Here is a 20,894-nt window from a genome sequence, read left to right on the forward strand (position 1 = left end):
TTTTTTTAATTTTTATTTTTACTTTATTTTACTTTACAATACTGTATTGGTTTTGCCATACATTGACATGGATCCACCACGGGTGTACATGCATTCCCAAATATGAACCCCCCTCCCACCTCCCTCCCCATAACATCTCTCTGAAACTTAATACATTTCTCTCTTATACTACTCAACATAGTATATGTAACTACAACTTACTAAGTACTTCCTGTGTGCTGGGAACAGTTGCAGTGGACTAATCACATGTAGTACACTGTATACACACTTGTACATGTGTGTGCTTGCCCTGGAATTTACAACTGCCTAATATTTGTGTTTGCCTAGAAAACTAGGAAAACAAAAGAAATGTATGTTTTACTCTTTCTCTGGTGGCCTCATTTAATTTTCAATTACTATACCATCCCTGAACTTTCATCCAGTTGCCTCTATCTCAGTACATGCCAATACCTCAGGTACTTCAGAGTTCGTTTACCTGAAGATACCTCTCTTAAAGCTTTCTAAGCTGCTTCAGTCTGGGCTGCAGCAGCTCAGGTGCTGATATCAGAGGTTTATCTTCACAGTCACCTGAGAATTCCCTTTGCCTCTCTTTTTTTTTTATGGATTTCTTATTTTCTGGATCTTATCTATTTTCTTACTACTAGAGGTTAAAATTTACTCTATCCTCACATGTGATTAAAGAGTGCCTACTTGACTGTGTGGATCACAATAAACTGTGCAAAATTCTGAAAAAGATGGGAATACCAGAGCACCTGACCTGCCTCTTGAGAAACCTATAAGCAGGTCAGGAAGCAACACAACTGGACACGAAACAACAGACTGGTTCCAAATAGGAAAAGGAGTCCGTCAAGGCTGTATATTGTCACCCTGCTTATTTAACTTCTATGCAGAGTACATCATGGGAAACGCTGGGCTGGAAGAAGCACAAGCTGGAATCAAGATTGCCGAAAGAAATATCAATAACCTCAGACATGCAGATGACACCACCCTTATGGCAGAACGTGAAGAGGAACTAAAAAGCCCCTTGATGAAAATGAAAGAGGAGAGTGAAAAAGTTGGCTGAAAGCTCAACATTCAGAAAGCTAAGATCATGGCATCTGGTCCCACCACTTCATGGGAAATAGATGGGGAAACAGTGGAAATAGTGTCAGACTTTATTTTGGGGGGCTCCAAAATCACTGCAGATGGTGATTGCAGCCATGAAATTAAAAGACGCTTACTCCTTGGAAGGAAAGTTATGACCAACCTAGATAGCATATTCAAAAGCTGAGACATTACTTTGCCAACAAAGGTCCATCTAGTCAAGGCTATGGTTTTTCCAGTAGTCATGTATGGATGTGAGAGTTGGACTGTGAAGAAGGCTGAGTGCTGAAGAACTGATGCTTTTGAACTGTGGTGTTGGAGAAGACTCTTGAGAGTCCCTTGGACTGCAAGGAGATCCAACCAGTCCATTCTAAAGGAGATCAGTCCTGGGTGTTCATTGGAAGGACTGATGCTGAAGCTGAAACTCCAATACTTTGGCCACCTGGTGCAAAGAGTTGACTCATTGGAAAAGACTCTGATGCTGGGAGGGATTGGGGGCATGAGGAGAAGGGGACGACAAAGGATGAGATGGCTGGATGGCATCACCGAATCAATGTACATGAGTTTGAGAAAACTCCAGGAGTTGGTGATGGACAGGGAGGCCTGGCGTGCTGTGACTCGTGGGGTTGCAAAGAATTGGACACAACTGAGTGACTGATCTGAACTGAACTGAAATTTTTAAAAAGTTTTTAATTGGAGGATAATTGGTTTACAGTATTGTGTTGTTTTTGCCATACTACATTAATCAGCCATACGTATACAAATGTCCCCTCCCTCTTGAACCTCCCTCCCAACTGCCACCCCTCTAGGTTGTCACAGAGCCCCTGACTTGAGCTCCTTGAGCTACTATGGGGAACAGTATGGAAATTCCTTTTAAAATTAGGAATAGAACTACCATATTACCCAACAATCCCACTGATGGGCATGTATTCTGAGAAAACCATAATTGGAAGAGACATATGTACCCCAATATTCATGGTAATACTATTTACAACAGCTAGGGCATGGAAGCAACCTAGATGTCCATCGACAGATGAATGGATAAAGAAGTTGTGGTACATATATGCAATGGAATATTACTCAGCCATAAAAAGAATAAATTTGAGTCAGTCCTAATGAGGTGGATGAACCAAGAGCCTGTTACACAGAGTAAAGTAAGTCATCTCAACGCATATATATAGAATCTAGAAAGATGGGCCTGATGAGTCTATTTGCAGGGCAGCAATGTAGTGCCTACTTTTCAATTGCAGGCTGATGATTTTTTCTCTCCAAATATTGAAGACAATGTTCTACTGTCTTCCAGTTTTTGGTGCTGCTGTTGAGTAACCAGTGCCATGATGATTTTGAATCCTTTACAGGTGATATTGTTTTAAACCTGAAAGTATGATCCTCTTTTTATCCCAGGTTCCTGAAATTTCTAAGTGAAGTGGCCTAGTGTCCTCAGTGGACCTCACCAATCAGACTCTCAATTCTGAGAAATTTTTAAAAATTATTTCTCCAATAACTGCCTCATCTCTCCTTTGCTTTTTCTCTCTCCCCGGAATGCTTATCATTCAGATGTTCTGTCTCTTGGGCTGATTTTCTAATTTTCTTCTATTTGCTTTCCTAATTTTCATCACTTTGTCTTTTTGCTCTATTTTCAGAGACATTTCCTCACCTTTAATTTATGATCTTACTTTTTAAAAAGGTTTTCAGTCCATCATTTTATATTTCTTAAAATGCAATTATGAAACAAATAAATACCAGCACCTAGTATAGTGTCACACATGGCACTAGGTGCTGAGTACAAAGTTCTTGAAAAATGAATGTATTTCAGCCCCCAACCTGGCTCTTGGAGTTAGAACATCAAAATAGCTACAGTAGCATTTTCCCCATTTTTCTTGCTTCCTCCCACTCTGGGATTGGTTGGCCTAAGCACTCTCCTGTTTGCCCAATGACACTGAGGAAATCAAGGACTTTGTGCTCACAACCAGGTGAAAGAATGCCAAATCTGTCAAGATGAAGAGAAACATGGATAATCCAGAGTTTAAAGTTTGATATAGCAGATACTTCTAAACCTTAATCGTCACAGACCAAGAGAAGGCAGAGAAACTAGAAAGCTGTCCCCTCCCCAGGTTTGGCAGTGAAGAAGCTGAAATGAACCAGGCATACTAATCTGAACTATATTTAAATGTTTTTTATTAAAAAACAAAAAGCAACTGGCAATAGGCTTTGTGAATTTCTCATTGCCCTCTTTTTCTTAGAAATAATTACTACTATTTAGTTTTTTTTTAAGATTTTTCTTATATGGACTATTTTCAAAACATCTTTATTGAATTTGTTATAATATTGCTTCTGTTTTATGTTTTTTGGCTGCAAAACATGTGAGATCTTAGCTCCCTGATCAGGGAATTGAACCTCCCTGATCAGGGAATTGAACCCTCGCCCCCTGCATTGGAAGCCGAAATCTTAACCACTGGTCCTCCAAGCAAATACCTACTGTTTAGTTTTAAAAGTACTTTTGAATTAATAACTTGATTTTCCATGTTGTTATATAGACTAATTTTTTCTAAGCTGACATATTTAAAAGTATCAACTATTCAGATAAGCTTATTTGTATGGTAAAACTGAAAAACAAACTGATAACTGTTCTGTTATAATATGGCAAAATAGCAAGTGATAAAAAAATATGATTTGTAAGTCTCAGTGTTTTTTTTTTTATTCTTCTGTTTTCTCAGTTTCCTCAAAATTCTGTTTGCTTTTATCTCTAGACTTTTTCATGCAAAAGACTTTCCTCAGACATTTGGCAATTCTTACTGATTCATTTATGGTTAAGTGTGAGGCTCTAAAACCCAATAAGAAGACCTGAGTGGGGAAATAGAAAGTACTGATTTGTCGACTTCATTGCAGAATGATGGGCAGGAGCCAAACCATCTGCTAAGGCACACAGCCTCCCAAATGTGTAGCATTTCAAGGTCTTTTCCCCTGGAATGGTCACTTTCCCCAGGGGAAACTCTTCCACTAGTTTCTTACCTTGCTGAGTGTCAATTCTGGGAGCCAAGTTGGTAAAGAGGCTTTAGAATCTTACTTCACAAGACACTGATTTCAATTTAATCCCCTTGCTTTCCACAGAGCTCCCTGCTCTTCCTCTATCCCTAAAGCTGGAGTTCCTAATTCAATGCCCTTCCATTTTCTGTTGGGGCAAGTTATTTAGCTTCCTGGGGTGTAAAAATGGATACAACAGCCTAACTGTTTCCTTTACAGAATTTCAGTTTTTCTGTCTTCCGCCCCACCCCTCAGCCCTGCCTTCAGAGATAACTGGCATCACACCTCCGGATGTTCCAGGCTCCTAAAGCAAGGTTGTGCATCTTGGCTTCTCTCCTGCAGGCAAAATGGTTCAGATTTCCCTGGTCTGCCAGATCAGCTGGTCTTGCCCATCTGCCTTTTGGCTTCCAAAACTGGACAGACATCTTTCAACTGCTCTTCTACATCCTACTGTTTTCTCCCCTTCATGGTCTCCTCTTTCATACAGGTTTATGTCTTTTTTAATCCCTTAAGAACCATCTGGTTGGAGATTTAGGAAGGAACAGAGGTAAATGCCAAGTATCCAATCCTCAGGGCTGAGCAAGAATACTGTTCTTCGAACCTCTCTGTTAGGTTGCTTCTGTGTATGTGTGTGGGTTCTTAGTCACTCATCATGTCTGACTCTTTGCAACCCCATGTACTATAGCTCATCAGGTTCCTCTCTCCTTGGGATTTCCCAGGCAAGGATACTGAAGTGGGTTACCATGCCCTCCTCCAGGGGATCTTCCTGACCTTGGGATCAAACCCATGTCTCTTGTGTCTCCTAAACTGGCAGGTGGATTCTTTATACCACCTGGAAGTCCCTCCTGTAGGTATAGCCTGCATAACTATCTTCTACATAGGTTATAATTTTTCTTGAAGGCAGTGACCTGAAAATAAAAGGATTTCCCACACTCCTAGGAAAAGATTAAATGTTCTGTAGCTATGGCAATAAGCAACCATCAGAACCAGTTCTAAACTGCATTAATGAATCAATGGCAACTTGCCTAAATGAACACACTTTTGAAAGTTAGCCAGAAACAGCCCTGTGCTTTTGAAAGCCAGCCAGTCCACACCATTATCTAAGCAAGCAGGTTTTCACAGCTAGCATCAACCCACTCCTGCCCCTGAAAGTCCACCAATCCCTCAACTCCACTTCCCAAACCCTGTATAAAATCAGCTCCTTGCTTTGCTGGAAGAGACTGTGCTTCAGTAAGTATTACATTTGGTTTTTTTTGTTTTTGTTTTTTTTTTTTTTTTTGGTTTTTTGTTTAGATAGTGAATAGTAGTCTTTTCCTTTGGCAGATCTCAGCAACTATCACCAGGCCTGGCACATGGGAGGTACCCTGAGGACAGATAAGGGAATGTGCCAAGGGCAACTGTGTCTGAAATAAAAAGACCTCAGCTATTTGCAGGGCTCCCCCAGTGGCTCAATGGTAAAGAATCTGCCTGCAATGTGGGAGACCTGGGTTTGATCCCTGGGTTGGGAAGATCCCCTGGAGAAGGAAATGGCAACACGCTCCATTATTCTGGCCTGGAAAATTCCATGGACAGAAAGGCCTGGAGGGCTGCAGTCCATCAGGCTGCAAAGAGTCAGACGTGACTGAGCCACTGAGGACCCATGCATGAGCTGTTTGCTTTAGTGAGCCCTGCGGCAAGGCTAAAGCATGTACAAAATCCATTCAGCATTCATTCATCAAGGCAAATTTAAGGGTACCTGAGATGTAAGGGATATAAGTATCTGGATCCAGAAACAAGTGTTTCCTGCAACCTTTGCTTCAGTGAAGTTTACTGTGTCTAGCCTGAACAATGGGTACAACCAGCTAATAAATGGAGTTTGTTTGTTTTGTTCTGCATTGTTTTACTATTATATATTTTCAAATGTTTCTTCATCCTAGGGAAAATCTTCCCTCAACAGAGCTCACCTTTACAGTATCAAAATTTATTTTAACAGATATACAAAAATACTCTATATAGAACTTATTATTGTAGGGATGTAGGTTTTCCAAACAACACTTACCACCGGGAGGACACGTGAACTTCGGAACTGAACTCTCCTTCTTGTTGTTCAGTTGCTCAGTCATGTCCGACTCTTTGCAACCCCATGGATTGCAGCAAGTCAGACTTCCCTGTCCTTCACTGTCTCCTGGAATTTGCTCAAACTCATGTCCATTGAGTCGGTGATGTCATCCAATTGTCTCCTGCTCTGTCGTCCTCCTCCTGCCCTCAGTCTTTCCCAGCATCAGGGTCTTTTCCAATGAGTTGGCTCTTCACATTTGGTGGCCAAAGTATTGGAGCTTCAACTTCAGCATCAGTCCTTCTAATGAATATTCAGGGTTGAGTTCCTTTAGGATTGGCTGGTTTGATCTCCTTGCTGTCCAAGGGACTCTCAAGAGTCTTCTCCAACACCACAGTTCAAAAGCATCAATTCTTTGGTGCTCAGCCTTCTTTATGGTCCAACTTTCACATCCATACATGATTACTGGAAAAACCACAGCTTTGACTATATGGACCTTTGTCATCAAAGTGATGTCTCTGCTTTTTAATATGCTGTCTAGGTTTGTCATAGTTTCTTTTCCAAAGAACAAGCATCTTAGTTTCAAGGCTGCAGTCACTGTCTGCAGTGATTTTGGAGCCCAAGAAAGTCTGTCACTGTTTCCATTTTTCCCCCATCTATTTGCCATGAAGTGATGGAACCAAATGCCATGATCCTAGTTTTTTGACTGTTGAGTTTTAAGCCAGCTTTTTCACTCTCCTCTTTCATCATCATCAAGAGGCTTTTTAGTTCCTCTTCCCTTTCTGCCATTAGAGTGGTATCATCTGCATATCTGAGGTTATTAATATTTCTCCTGTCAATCTTGATTCCAGCTTGTGCTTCATCCAGCCCAGAATTTCACAAGATATATTCTGGGCTTCCCCGGTCACTCAGATGCTAAAGAATCTGCCTGCAATGCTTTAGATCTGGGTTCAATCCCTGGGTTGGGAAGATCCCCTGGATAAGGGAATGGCAACCACTCCAGTATTCTTGCCTGGAGAATTCCATGGACAGAGGAACCTGGTGGGTTACAGTCCATGAGGTCAGAAAGAATCAGATACAACTGAACAACTAAACTTTCCACAGTTTCACTCTGCATATAAGTTAAATAAGCAAAGTGACAGCCTTGGAACTCTTCTAGCAGTCAGAATTCACTGGCCTCTGAGATCCCTGACAAGATGAAGCAGAAGTTTCTTCCAGGAGCAGGCTTAAAGGAACAGAAAGGAAGCAATGACCGGCACAAGAATCGCAGACCCTGACAGCCCTGTGCCTTTGCTCCAGCCTCCTGGCTCACTCCCCGTGGTTCTGGCCCAGGGATGGCCCTTCTCCAGGGATGGAGCTTGGCACCTGGTTGTTTGCTCTTCTTCTAATTAACAGGTTTCAGAAGTCTTGGTAGTACTAGAAACTGCTGATCTGACCGCCAGTGAAGGAAGTGTTCACAATCATTGGGAGGACCTCTGCCCCCTCCTGAGGTCCCTGAAGCCTCAGACCGTACGTGCTTCCTGAGAAGGTGAATGTGCTTCTCAGAAGGTGCTCCTGACACCTTAGATGTCAGTGAAGGAAGTTTGGAGGAGGAAGTGTAGGTTAATTTGTGGAAAATGGGATCCCCTCTTCCTCTGTCCTTTGACAGACTTTCAGACATGAAAGGAAAGGACCCATGGGGTCAGTCACCATCCATATGGGGATGATTCCCAAAGCTTCCTTAGCTTAAATCTCTCACCTGACTCCAGATTCATAAATCCAAATGCCTGATAAATAGCTGCCACAGAGGCCCCCAAATCCAGTAGGTCTGACCTTGACTTCTGCCCACACTCAACACTGCTCTTCTCAGTGACTTATTTTCTTTCTCAGGCATAGCTAGGAAGCCTACCAGTAATCCTTAACTTCTCTTGACTAGCTGTCCCCACCCCTAATACACACACACACACTCACACACACACACACACAGGGTAAATCTCCAAAATCTGTCTCTTTAATATCATTCAATTCCATTAATTGTTTTTTCACTTCTCTCCTCACTCATTAGTTTACATCATCACCTCTCATCTAGCTTATGGCAACTCTCAAACTGGCCTTCTTTCCTTCATCCTCGCCCCATCCTTCATTTAAAATCTTTGAATGGCTCCCTACTGCTGTTTTCGAAGGCCCAGAATTAATGAGAAATCTCACAGGACCCTGAAGAGAGGGCTCTATGCATTTTTACTGCTCCTTATTCTCCCAATAGAATATTGTCCTCCAGTCATGCTAAATGATTCCCTGGACTGGCCAAGCTCTCCCTCATTTGGGGGAATTTGTACACATTGGACTTCTGGCCTGAAGTTTTTCCCCTCCTCTCTTTTTTTCTGGCTCACTCACAATCAAGCTTAAGTCTCAACTGAGGCATTCCTTACTTCTCAGCATCTTCTTGGCTCTTTGGTAGAAATGTAAATTGGTGCAGCCACCATGGAAAACATTAGAAAGGTTACTCAAAAAAATTAAAAATTGAATTTCCATATGATCCTGCAATCCTACTCCTGGGCAAATATCTAGACAAAATTATAATTCAAAAAGATATACACACCACAATGTTCTAGCAGCACTATTTACAATAACAAAGACAGAAGGAACTTAAATGCCCATCAACTGATGAACTGATAAAGAAGATGTGGTATAAAAGGAAATCAACCCTCAATATTCATTGCAGGGGCTGTTACTAAAGCTGAAGTTCCGATACTTTGGCCACCTGATGCAAAGAGCCAACTCATTGGAAAAGATTGATTCCAGGAAAGATTGAAGGCAAAAGGAGGGAGGGCAGCAGAGGAAAAGATGGTTAGATAGCATCACCAACTTGAACATCAATCTGAGCAAAATCTGGGAGGTAGTGGAAGACAGAAGAGCCTCGTGTGCTACAGTTCATGATGTCACAAAGAGTCGGACATAACTTAGCGACTGAGAAACAGCTATATATATATATATATATATATATGAATATTACTCAGAAAAAAGAATGAAATAGTGCTATCTGCAGCAACATGGATCGACCTAGAGATTATCATACTAGTGGAGTAAGTCAGAAAGAGAAAGACAAATACATATGATACCACTTTCATGTGGAATCTAAAATATGACTCAAGTGAACTTATCTAGGAGACAGAAACAGCCTTGAAGACATAGAGAAATGACTTGTGGTTGCCAAAAGGGAGAGGTGTAGGGGACAGAAGAATTGGGAGTTTGGGACTGGCAGATGCAAACTATTACATGTGGAATGGATAAACAACATCCTACTGTATAGCACAGAGATAGTAATATTTATTATCCTGTGATAAACTATAATAGAAAATAATGTGAAAAAATTATACACATATATTTTTGTGGTGGTGGTGGTTGTGGTTCAGTCACTAAGTCGTGTCCGACTCTTTGCAACCCCATGGACTGTAGCCCACCAGGCTCCTCTGTCCATGGGATTTCCTAGGCAGGAACACTGGAGTGGGGTGCCATTTCCTTCTCCAAGGGCTCTTCCTGACCAGGGGATCAAACTTGTATCTCCTGCATTGGCAGGTGGATTTTTTTACCACCGACTCACCTGGAAAGCCCCTATAATATGTATGCATATGTGTATGTATATAATATAAATATATATATATATATATAAATCACTTTGCTGTGCAATAGAAATTAACACAGCATTGTAAATCAATTATACTTCAATAAAGTAAAATTTTTTTGAAAGAAAAAAAAGGTCCCAAAACACCCTGACTTGACGCTGCTTTTATCTCAACACATTGCACAAAAATTCCCCCTTTTCCCTGTTTGTCTGTCCCACCAAACTGAACTCCTGGAAGGTAACAATGACATCTGGTTCAACATTTTATCCCCAGCAATGGCTCATTAACTTACATGCAGAGTACATCAGGAGAAATGCTGAACTGGATGAAGCAAAAGCTGGAATCAAGATTGCCAGGAGAAATATCAATAACCTCAGATATGCAGATGACACCACACTTATGACAGAAAGCAAAGAAAAACTAAAGAGCCTCTTGATGAAAGTGAAAGAGGAGAGTGAAAAAGTTGGCTTAAAACTCAGCATTCAGAATACTTAGATCATGGCATCTGGTCCCATCACTTCATGGCAAATAGATGGGGAAACAGTGGAAAAAGTGGCTAACTTTATTTTCTTGGGCTCCAAAATCACTGCAGATGGTGACTGCAGCCATGAAATTAAAAGACACTTGCTTTTTGAAGAAAAGCTATGACCAACCTGCTGCTGCTACTGCTGATGCTAAGTCGCTTCAGTCGTGTCCGACTCTGTGCGACCCCATAGATGGCAGCCCACCAGGCTCCCCCTAAGCAGCATATTATAAAGCAGAGACATTACTTTGCTGACAAAGGTCCATCTAACCAAAGCTATGGTTTTTCCAGTAGTCATGTATGGATGTGAGAGTTGGACTATAAAGAAAGCTGAGCACCAAAGAATTGATGCTTTTGAACTGCGGTGTTGGAAAAGACTCTTGAGAGTCTCTTGGACTGCAAGGAGATCCAACCAGTTCATCCTAAAGGAAATCAATCCCGAATATTCATTGGAAGGACTGATGCTGTAGCTGAAACTCCAATACTTTGGCCACCTGATGTGAACAACTGACTCATTGGAAAAGACCCTGATACTGGGAAGGATTGAAAGCGGGAGGAAAAGGGGAGCACAGAGGATGATATGGTTGGATGGCATCACCAACTCAATGGACATGAGTGTGAGTAGGCTCCAGGATTTGATGATGGACAGGGAAGCCTGGCATGCTGCAGTCCATGGGGTAGCAAAGAGTTGTACATGACTGAGCAAATGAACTGAACTGAATAGCTCAGTCCCAATATGTACAAAGTACATTCAATGTGTACTTGCCTAATTAATTGTATTCAGTAAAACCATGAATTTTACTAATGAGGAATCTGAGGTCAAAGCCTTGAGTGGTCATTCAGCAAATGATAGGGTTAGAAATAAAGCCCAATACTTTAACCCCATCAGCAAACACTCCTGCACACACACACAAACATTAACAACCTGACTTCAGCTGCATGTGTGCCTAACAACTGCTTAGAAACTACCTCTTAGAAAGCAATGTGTTTGGCTCAGATTCTTCTGTTTATCTACTAGATGAAGCCTGTTAATTGTGTTAATTGAATTCTCAAAAAATTGGTTTTTGGCAAATATGATCTGTCAGTCTTTAAGAAAGACTATGTTTAAATCTTGCTTATAATTATAAAATCATCTATTTCTCATTGTATTTCCAACCTGATTTTGATTTATATATATTGAAGATCTGAGGCTGGCTCCACATACTGTCATAACTATTATATCTTCTTGGATAAATGTTCTTTTTATCATTATGAAATTTTTTCTCTCTTGCTGCTGCTGCTGCTAAGTCAATTCAGTCGTGTCCAACTCTGCGAGACCCCGTAGACGGCAGCCCGCCAAGCTCCCCCGTCCCTGGGATTCTCCAGGCAAAAACACTGGAGTGGGTTGCCATTTCCTTCTCCAATGCATGAAAGTGAAAAGTGAAAGTGAAGTCGCTCAGTCATGTCCGACTCTTCACGACCCCGTGGACTGCAGCCTACCAGGTTCCTCTGTCCATGGGATTTTCCAGGCAAGAGTACAGGACTGGGTTGCCATTGCTGTCTCCTTTTTCTCTCTTGAAAAATACTAATTTATCATTTGCCTGATATATATTTTTAGGTATATTTTTTCTCTCCTTTGTTCATCATTTGAAAATAGTATTAATCTTTTTCATCTTAAGCCTATTTTTAATTTTTTATAATGGACAATAAGAAAAAAATTTTAGGACACCAAGATTTTAGGGGACCAAGAGACAGAAGCTAGTCAAAGGGTATTTCTGTTTTTCCTTTTATTCTCTACCTATTTTGAACAATGCTAGAGATTTCTCAAAATGTTTTATATAGAATTGCCATATGACACAGCAATTCTACTTTTAGGTAAATAACCAAGAGAAAAGAAAATGTGTGTCCAAACAGAAACTCATATACAAATGTTAATGGCAATATTATTCATAATAGCCAAAAGGTGGAAATAACCCAGATATTCATCAATGAATACATGCATAAACAAATTATGGTATATACATATAATGAAATATAATTTAGTCACAAAAAATATGGATGTACTAATAAGTGAAAGAGGAGAGTGAAAAAGTTGGCTTAAAACTCAACATTCAGAAAACTAAGATCATGGCATCTGGTCCCATCACTTCATGGGAAATAGATGGGGAAACAATGGAAACAGTGAGAGACTTTATTTTGGGGGGCTCCAAAATCACTGCAGATGGTGACTGCAGCCATGAAATTAAAAGACACTTGCTCCTTGGAAGAAAAGCTATGACCAACCTAGAATGCATATTAAAAAGCAGAGACATTACTTTGCTGACAAAGGTCCACCCAGTCAAAGCTATGGTTTTGGACTATAATGATGTGAGAGTTGAACTATAATGAAAGCTGAGCGCCATAGAATTGATGCTTTTGAACTGTGGTGTTGGAGAAGACTCTTGAGAGTCCCTTGGACTGCAAGGAGATCCAACCAGTTCATCCTAAAGGAAATCAGTCCTGAATATTCATTGGAAGGACTGATGCTAAAGCTGAAACTTCAGTACTTTGGCCACCTGATGTAAAGAACTGACTCATTTGAAAAGACCCTGACGCTGTGAAAGATTGAAGGTGGGAGGAGAAGGGGACAACAGAGGATGAGATGGCTGGATGGCATCACCGACTCAATGGACATGAGTTTGAGTAAACTCCAGGAATTGGCGATGGACAAGGAGGCCTGGCGTGCTGCAGTCCATGGGATCACAAAGAGTCGGACACAACTGAGCAGCTGAACTGAACTGAGCTGAATATGTTCCACAATTTGGATGAACCTTGAAAACACTATGCTAAGAAAGAAACTAGACACAAAGGTCACATATTGAATGATTCTTTTAATATGATATATCCAGAATAGGCAATCCACAAAGATATAAAAAGTATATTAGTGGTTATCAGGGTATTAGAGGAGGACACAGTGATTACTTAATGGTATGGGTGTTTTGGAGGGGTGAAAAAAAAGTATTGAAACTAGAGAGAAGTGGTAGTTACACAACATGGTAAATACACTAAATGCCACTGACTTGTACCCTTTATAATGGTTAATTCTGTAATACGTGAAATATACCTCAACAAAAAAATAAATATATAAAACAATGCTAGACATTACCTCTGCTTAAGAGATGAATTACTTTTTGCAAACTTACAAGCAAGACTCAATGGACATGGGTTTGGGTGGACTCCAGGAGTTGGTGATGGACAGGGAGGCCTGGCATGCTGCAGTTCATGGGGTTGCAAAGAGTCGGACACAACTGAGCGACTGAACTGAACTGAAGCAGTTCTGATCTCATTTATTTATCTTGGCTATGAAACAGAGGTTTGTCTGCAGTGTACAGCCAAACTTGTAGCGTGAACAAGAATCTGCTTCAAAGAGGCAATGTTGTTTCTTTATAACCTCTCTTGAGGCGAAAGTTATATGGGCTGTGGTAACATTCAGTTGTAATCCTACCATTTGAATTGCATGGAGGAGCAGGTCTGATGAGTTCCTCTTGAGCAGGTTTCTCTTCAACAGCTGCATTAATAAACAAAAAGAATAATTTCTGGATAAAGAAATTTCTGTTAGAAATTTGGCAAAACTTCATCTGTTCTTATCACATTTTGCAACATGTATTATTTATTTTTTGAAAGAAGTAACCAAATACATCTTATTGTATATTATCTTAAGGCTGATTTTTCCAGACTCAGTGATCTTCGTATTTTTTCCTGAGTAACTTTAGACCTACAGATCTCACCCCTGCCCCAAGCATTTCTCCTGCCCAAAGAAACACTGCCTAGACCTCTGAAGAGTAGAAGCTGGAGATATTTTCAAGTATTTCCTGAAATGTTAGTTAGCTTTTGCTGTATCCCAAACCACTCCAAATCTCAGTGGCTTAAAATAACACTGAGTTATTCAGCTCACAGTTCTGGTGGGTCAGCAATTTGGGCTCAGCAGGCAGCCATTCCATGGTCCTGTTCATGAATTTGTAGTCAGCTGCTGGGTGCGCAGTCAGCTGGCTGGTCTGCTGGAGTCTTACTGGTCCGAAGCGGCCTCGCTTGCATGTCTGACAGGTGTCTGGATCTTGGCTGGGGCCACTTGGTTCTTCTCCGTGTGATCACTCATCTCTCACCAGGCTAATTCAGGCTTGTTTGCATGGTAGCAGTGTTCAGAATTCACCCAGCATCACTTTCATCACACTCTTTTGGTCAAAGAAAGTCATGAAGCTGGCCCAGATTCAAGGGGACTGGGGAGGAAATAGATACCACTCCTTGGTGGGAGGTGAATGGTGACCATTTTTGCAGTCTATTATAACTGAAGTCACTCTTCCTGCCATAGGAACCCACTATCCCCCACACTAGTTTCCCCTGGACCCCCTCCTGGCTTTGACAGCCTCCAGGCATGAGGCCCACTTAGCCACTGATCCTTTGTGATCATACATGCCCTTGCATTAGTCACGTCTGGGTCCCTCTCCTATTTTATTCCAGATGTATTCAGTGTCAGAAAACCCTCACAGTTTCTGATCCTCTGAGAATTGCTGAGATTGCTTTGTACACCTAGAGCTAGTGCAACCATATGACTTATCCTCTCAATTAGGACTTCTGAGGATGAAATGGGGCACCATGGATAATTGTTCTAGTTCAGCAAGCATAACCTGAGATGTCCCTATTTAAAGCCCTAGTGGCTAGAAGCATGAGCTTTTTTACCCACCTTGCTTGGGTCTGAATACCAGCTCTGGCAATTATTCTCCAGTTACTTATGCTCTTAATAACAATTTCTTCATCTATTAAATGAAGTTTATAATACTACTTACTTAACAGGGTTTTTTATGAGGTTTAAATGAGTTAACATAAATGAGGCAATTAGCTATTACTATTATATTATTTCTAAGCTCTGCAAAACATAAGAGGATTGTCTCTTTCATTTAATGTTATACGCACATATGCTAAACTTATTTCAGAAATCTTTTTATCTATCAGTTTAGGAAACATTAAATCAAAGAATTTTAAAAAGAATTGACCTAAAAATTCTTTTACTGATAAATATTCTGATCATTTCCAGCTTTTCCCTATTTAAATGATAAAACAAGAAACTTCATTGTGGATAAATATTTTTATGATAAATTATTTCCTTATATTAGTTCTGGAGATAAAATGTTATTTATGTTTTGGCTTCACTGAGTCTTTGCTGCTGCCTGCAGGCTCTCTCTAGATGCGGTGAGCAGGGGCTACTCTCTAGGTGCAGTGCGCAGGCTTCTCGTGGGGACTTCTCTCGTTGCAGAGCACAGCCTCTAGGGCACGCAGGCTTTAGCAGTTGTGGTACACAGGCTTAGTTGCTCCACAGCATGTGGAATCTTGGTTCCTGGATCAGGGATTGAATCCATGTCCCCTGCATTGGCAGGCGGATTCTTAACCACTGAACCACCAGGGAAATTCCTAAAATGTTTTATTAAAGAGTATAAATAGTTTAAGGATCTTGGCATATAGTGCCATACTGTTTTCCCAAAGGATTATGTCACATTTTTATGGACAATATCAGGTTATATTAGCTTTAATACAACCTCACTGAGTATTATCAGTGAAAAATAAAATTTCCCAACGTGTTGTACTCTTTTTTAAAACATAGATGTAACAAACTTGTTTTCTGATTTCCCAGCCCCCACACATCAAAAGCAAAAAATTAGGAGCAAGGTGAAGAATACTGAGAAAGATACTTGGACATGTTTTCTGATAGCTTGAGAGTGAGAGGTAAGACAAAAATTTAGAATACAGGAAAAAAAATCCTAGACATCTGAGATTAATTACTATGCAAATGTGTCTTCAGCCTTCAATAATCCATGATATCATTGATTGTTGTAGGACAGACAATTAATGTTCATTATAATAACACTGGATGATCAAGAAAAATCCAGAATATACTGAACAAAATTCATTTTAGAGTAATTTTCATTAAAAGTAAAAAAGAAACCTTTTATGCTGAAAGAGGATATCTATTGCATGGTTTTATTTATTTTTAGGCCTTGAGTTAGTGTGAAGAGTCATATGGCTTTGCTGAAGGTGAAGTGAGAAATAGGGAGGATGTGAGCTCCATATTCAGGAGTCAAAACAGAAGATAGAAGGCCCTGGGCTCGGACAGAAGGCTTTTTTTTTTTTTTTTAATATTAGGATTTCTGCCACTTCCCTATGTTGGTTATTGTTTGTAATCCTCTTTCCATTTTCCCTGAAAACAAAAGGGCCTCTCTCTATATATCATCTTGCCAAGCAGCAAGGAAGTGGGATGAGGAAACATATTTCGCTCCACACTTCTTCAGACACTCTCAGAGTAAAGAGGAGTGAGTGACTGGCTACCCACTAGGGAGAGAAAGTCCATCCTAGTTCCTTAGCTCTGCAGCAAAGAAAGAAAGAACTTCAGCATCTATCTCAGTCTGGAGAAAAGGCCAAGATCCTCTGAATTTGTCACCTTGCGGACTTGTTAAAACACAGATTGTTGGGCTTCCCTTGTGGTCCAGTGGTTAAGAATTCACCTTGCAATGAAAGGGCAATTTCTACCGTGATCCAGGAAGATCTCAGGTGCCTTGGGGCGACTAAGGCTGTGCGCCACAACTACTGAGCCCAGGCTCTAGAACCTGTGAGCCCAAACTACTGAGCCCTTGCACCCTAGAGCCTGTGCTCTGCAGCAATACACGCCACTGCAGTGAGAAGCTGGTGCAGCCCCAGCTCACCATTGCCAGAGAAAAGCCGTTATGAAGAAATTGACTGACAACATGGCATCAGTCAGGCTTTCCTGCCCTGCCCTCTCACAACCTCATACCTTATGTTCTATAAACATAGATACTGCTGACCTTGGTAGCACTGTGCCTGCGTGCCCGCTTGGCCATGGGCCACTTTTGCCTGTCTTAGTGTATCAGTAGTCTTTGAAGACTCCTGGCTGCTGATGCCTGGAGAGAATAAACATAAGCCCCCACCCGGCTGACACGGTTACAAATGTGGGCTCATTCGTTAACAGCAGGACTTGACAGAAATAAAACTGATAAGCAACCTAATGTATTTTTAGAGCTATGGAAACAATTGAGCCCGGAGCAGCAGTTTACCAAGTGTAAAAAGAAGTGTCCATGAAGTACGGGTTTCAACTAGAGGACTTAATGCCAACTGGGGATGTCTCTGTTGATGCCCTGTTCCACTTTAAATAGGGCTCAGGCCAAGATGCCCATCCAGAGAGCCCAAGCAGGGACCAGAGGCCCCATGTGGAACTTGCAATTCACTGTTCATCAATCAATGTACAAAGAGTAATGGCCCTGGTTGACCCTGGTGCTGAATGCAGCCTGGTACATGGCAAACCAGAACAGTTTCCTGGCCACAGTGCATATATGGATGGCTACGATGACCAAAGCACTGAAGTAAAGGCTGTGTCCTTACCACTGGAAATTGGAAGGCTTTCTATGCGATGTACACTGTGTACATGTCCCCAATTCTGGAATATATTTTGGGGATAGATGTCTTAAAAGGTCTTGTGTTGCGGACCTCTGTGGGGGCATTCCATCTCCGAGTGTGTGTTGTGAAGGCAATTGTGAGGGGATATGCAAAGCATCCCCGCAGGTGTTGCCGACACCCCAGAGGGCAGTGACTATGAGACAATATCGTGTACCAGGTGGCCACTAGAAAACAGGCGCCACCATTGCTGAGCTGGCAAAAGTGGACACTGTACATCCTGCACAGAGCCCATTCAACTCCCTGTGTGGCCTGTCTGGAAGCCTGATGGCTCTTGGTGGATGACTGTGGACTTCAGGGAACTAAATAAAGTGTGCCACCTATGCATTCTGCCATGCCTTCAATCCATGACTTGATAGACCAGTTAACTACAGCACTGGGCACTTATCACTAAGTGGTGGACTTAGCTAATGCTTTTTTCTCCATAGCTATAACTGCTGCTGCCCGGAGAGAATAAACATGTCTGCAGTCCCCATGGCTCTTCAAGTCTTCTTCCAGCTTCCCTGGTCGTGCCTTATCTACCTGGGTTCAGTGAATAGTGTGAGCGGCAAGACAGCCATCCAGCACTGAAGACCCAGCAAAGCCAAAAATAAAAATAAATAAATTCTCTTGGAAAAACACACTGATTGTTAACTCCGGAGCCTATGATTTATAATAAATCTGAATGGGGTTAAGAATTTGTATTCCTAACAAGTTCCCAGGTGATGCTAGCGATATAGGTCCAGGGACCAGACTTTGACAATCTCTGCAGGAACAGTTCCCAGTTCCAATAAATCATTAGAATCACCTCGGAGGTTAAAAATAAAAATAAAAGCAGATTCCCAGGAGGCTGGTGCCAGAACCTACCAATGAGACTCAAGGTTTGGCACCATGTATGTTCGTTTATTTGATAAAGCTCCCCATTAGATCTTGGGGTGCAGCACGTGTGGTGTTCCACAACCCCAGGGTACCTAGAAGTATGCTAGGCTCTCAGTCAGGGTTTTTAAAGCCTTGCCAAATGGAGGAGGAAATGGCAACCCACTCTGGTATTCTTGCCTGGAGAATTCCATGGACAGAGGAGCCTGACCTGCTACAGTCCACAGGGTCGCAATGAGTCAGACACAACTGAGCATGCATGCCTGCCTGATAGACTGATTTTGACCCAGAGAGCACTTCCAGCAGTTAAATAGAAATCCTTTGGTATGCTAATTTCATTTGAGTCACAATGACGGTATCTTTGGAGAGTATCTGTATTGGCTTGTGTGTTAGTCATGTTCCACTCTGCGACCCCATGGACTGTAGCCCACCCACGAACAGAGGAGACAGGCTCCTCTGTCCGTGGGATTCTCTAGGCAAGAATACAGGAGTGGGTTGCCATTCCCTTCTCCAAAATAGAGTAAGCTATTCTCTAGCCAGGAATTGGCTTCTTAGGCACATAAAATTGAGCACTTTTGTAAAGGAAGTTCTCACAATTCTAATAGACAAATAAAAGTGCTCTGACACTACCCTGTAAATCATCAGAATATTTCCATGGCAACAACATGACAACTTTTTAAATGCCCAAATGGAGCTATTGTGAGACTCTTTCAGATAGATTCCTTAGAAATAGTTGTCTTTTCTCAGAATATCCTAGCACTAAATTAGTAGCCCATACACTATTCACAATTCAATAGGTTAGATTTTCCCAAGCAAAATTGCTTTCTTTCCTGATATTTTCTATAGGCGGCTGTTTACAACATACTTTTTCTTGGTAATCATCTAAATACTCAGCAGAAGCTGAAAATAGAACAGTTACTGTTCCCATTGTTTTAAAGTCATTTATAAATAAGAAGCAGGGTTGCCACTTCAATGATCTTCTCAAATCATAAACTAGGGAATGGTTAATGTGGAGCTAACCAATGCAGATTAGATCTACCCAATCTAATGTGGATTGTGCAATTTCATCTTTTCTTTTTGTAACCCACTTTTTTTTAGCTCTACTGAAGTATATTTTATTTATGATGTTGTGTTAATTTCTCTGTAGAGGAAAAACATTCAGTTATATGTATATATTATCTTTTCATATTCTTTTCCATTATGGTTTTATCACAGAATATTGAATATAGTTCCCTTTGCTATACAATAAGACCTTGTTATTTTCCTCTTTTCTTCATGTGTGTGAGGGCCTATATTGGTTCTGGGTCAGATTTCTTGCTAATGACTTCTAAATTTTGTGCAACCAACTTAGCTGAAGTAGAACATCAGGATTTGGCTTGTTATAGATGGCACAAGTGTAGAAAAAAGTGGGTTGGGAGCTTAACAGAATTGTCATTCTTTGAGAGAGGTTGGTTACTGTATAATCTGTAGACTGAGTACTGAACTCATTTCTGAAATTAGATAAAAGCAAGCTATTAATGACCCAGATGGAAAAACATGCCCCATATTCATTAATAATATGCAAAACAGAATTTTATCATTCTACGTGTTATGACAAAGAACACAAAAGCAATGTGAAGATTAACTTAATTGGAAATATTGTAAAATTATTTTCATCATCATACGTTAAATTAAGGAATTGCTCAAATTAATAGAGAAAGCCAGAATAGTTAGCCTGGTCAGAATTTGTGCATATGCTTTACAAATTGCTTATTTTCTAGTACTGTCACAACACTTAATATTGGTACATTTAATAGGAAGACCGTTTAAGTTGAAATACATGACAGTTAAGTAGATGATTCAGGGATGACTACAGGTTGTTCATAAACTGCTCAAAATAATATATCTTTTGTATCTGGAGAGCTAAAAAAAATACATTCCCCAGGATCTAGTATTTTCCCCAGAACATAGCTGGCAGTGAGTATTTGTGGAAGGAAGGAAGGAAGGGAAGGGGAGAAAGGAAGGAAAAAATACAGAAGAAAAACTTTAAATCTATTTTTCTTTAATTCCTTGGCACTAGAGGAGTCTGGGTACTATACAGAAACAAACTGGGAATCAGTTGTGATTCTTTTTCTCAAATTAGTCAATTTCATCTTCTAAATATCTTTTGCCGGACCAATCCTCTTCCAAGAAGTCCAGATGCCACCTGTCACTTGAATACTGACATTGGTGTGCTCTATGTATGTGTGACATACGTACACAGGTGGAATATTATTCAGCAATAACAAAGAAGGAAATCCTGCCATTTGGGACAATA

At 40.9% G+C, this 20,894-nt stretch overlaps 1 pseudogene; it reads left to right on the plus strand.

Annotated features, from left to right (window-relative positions):
- The first annotated feature begins 1,931 nt into the window (after positions 1 to 1,931).
- Positions 1,932 to 3,223, plus strand: LOC120858010 (annotated as a pseudogene).
- The last annotated feature ends 17,671 nt before the right edge of the window (positions 3,224 to 20,894 follow it).

This window comes from Oryx dammah, unplaced genomic scaffold, assembly GCF_014754425.2.
Source record: "Oryx dammah isolate SB20612 unplaced genomic scaffold, SCBI_Odam_1.1 HiC_scaffold_29, whole genome shotgun sequence".
NCBI classification, from domain to species: domain Eukaryota; kingdom Metazoa; phylum Chordata; class Mammalia; order Artiodactyla; family Bovidae; genus Oryx; species Oryx dammah.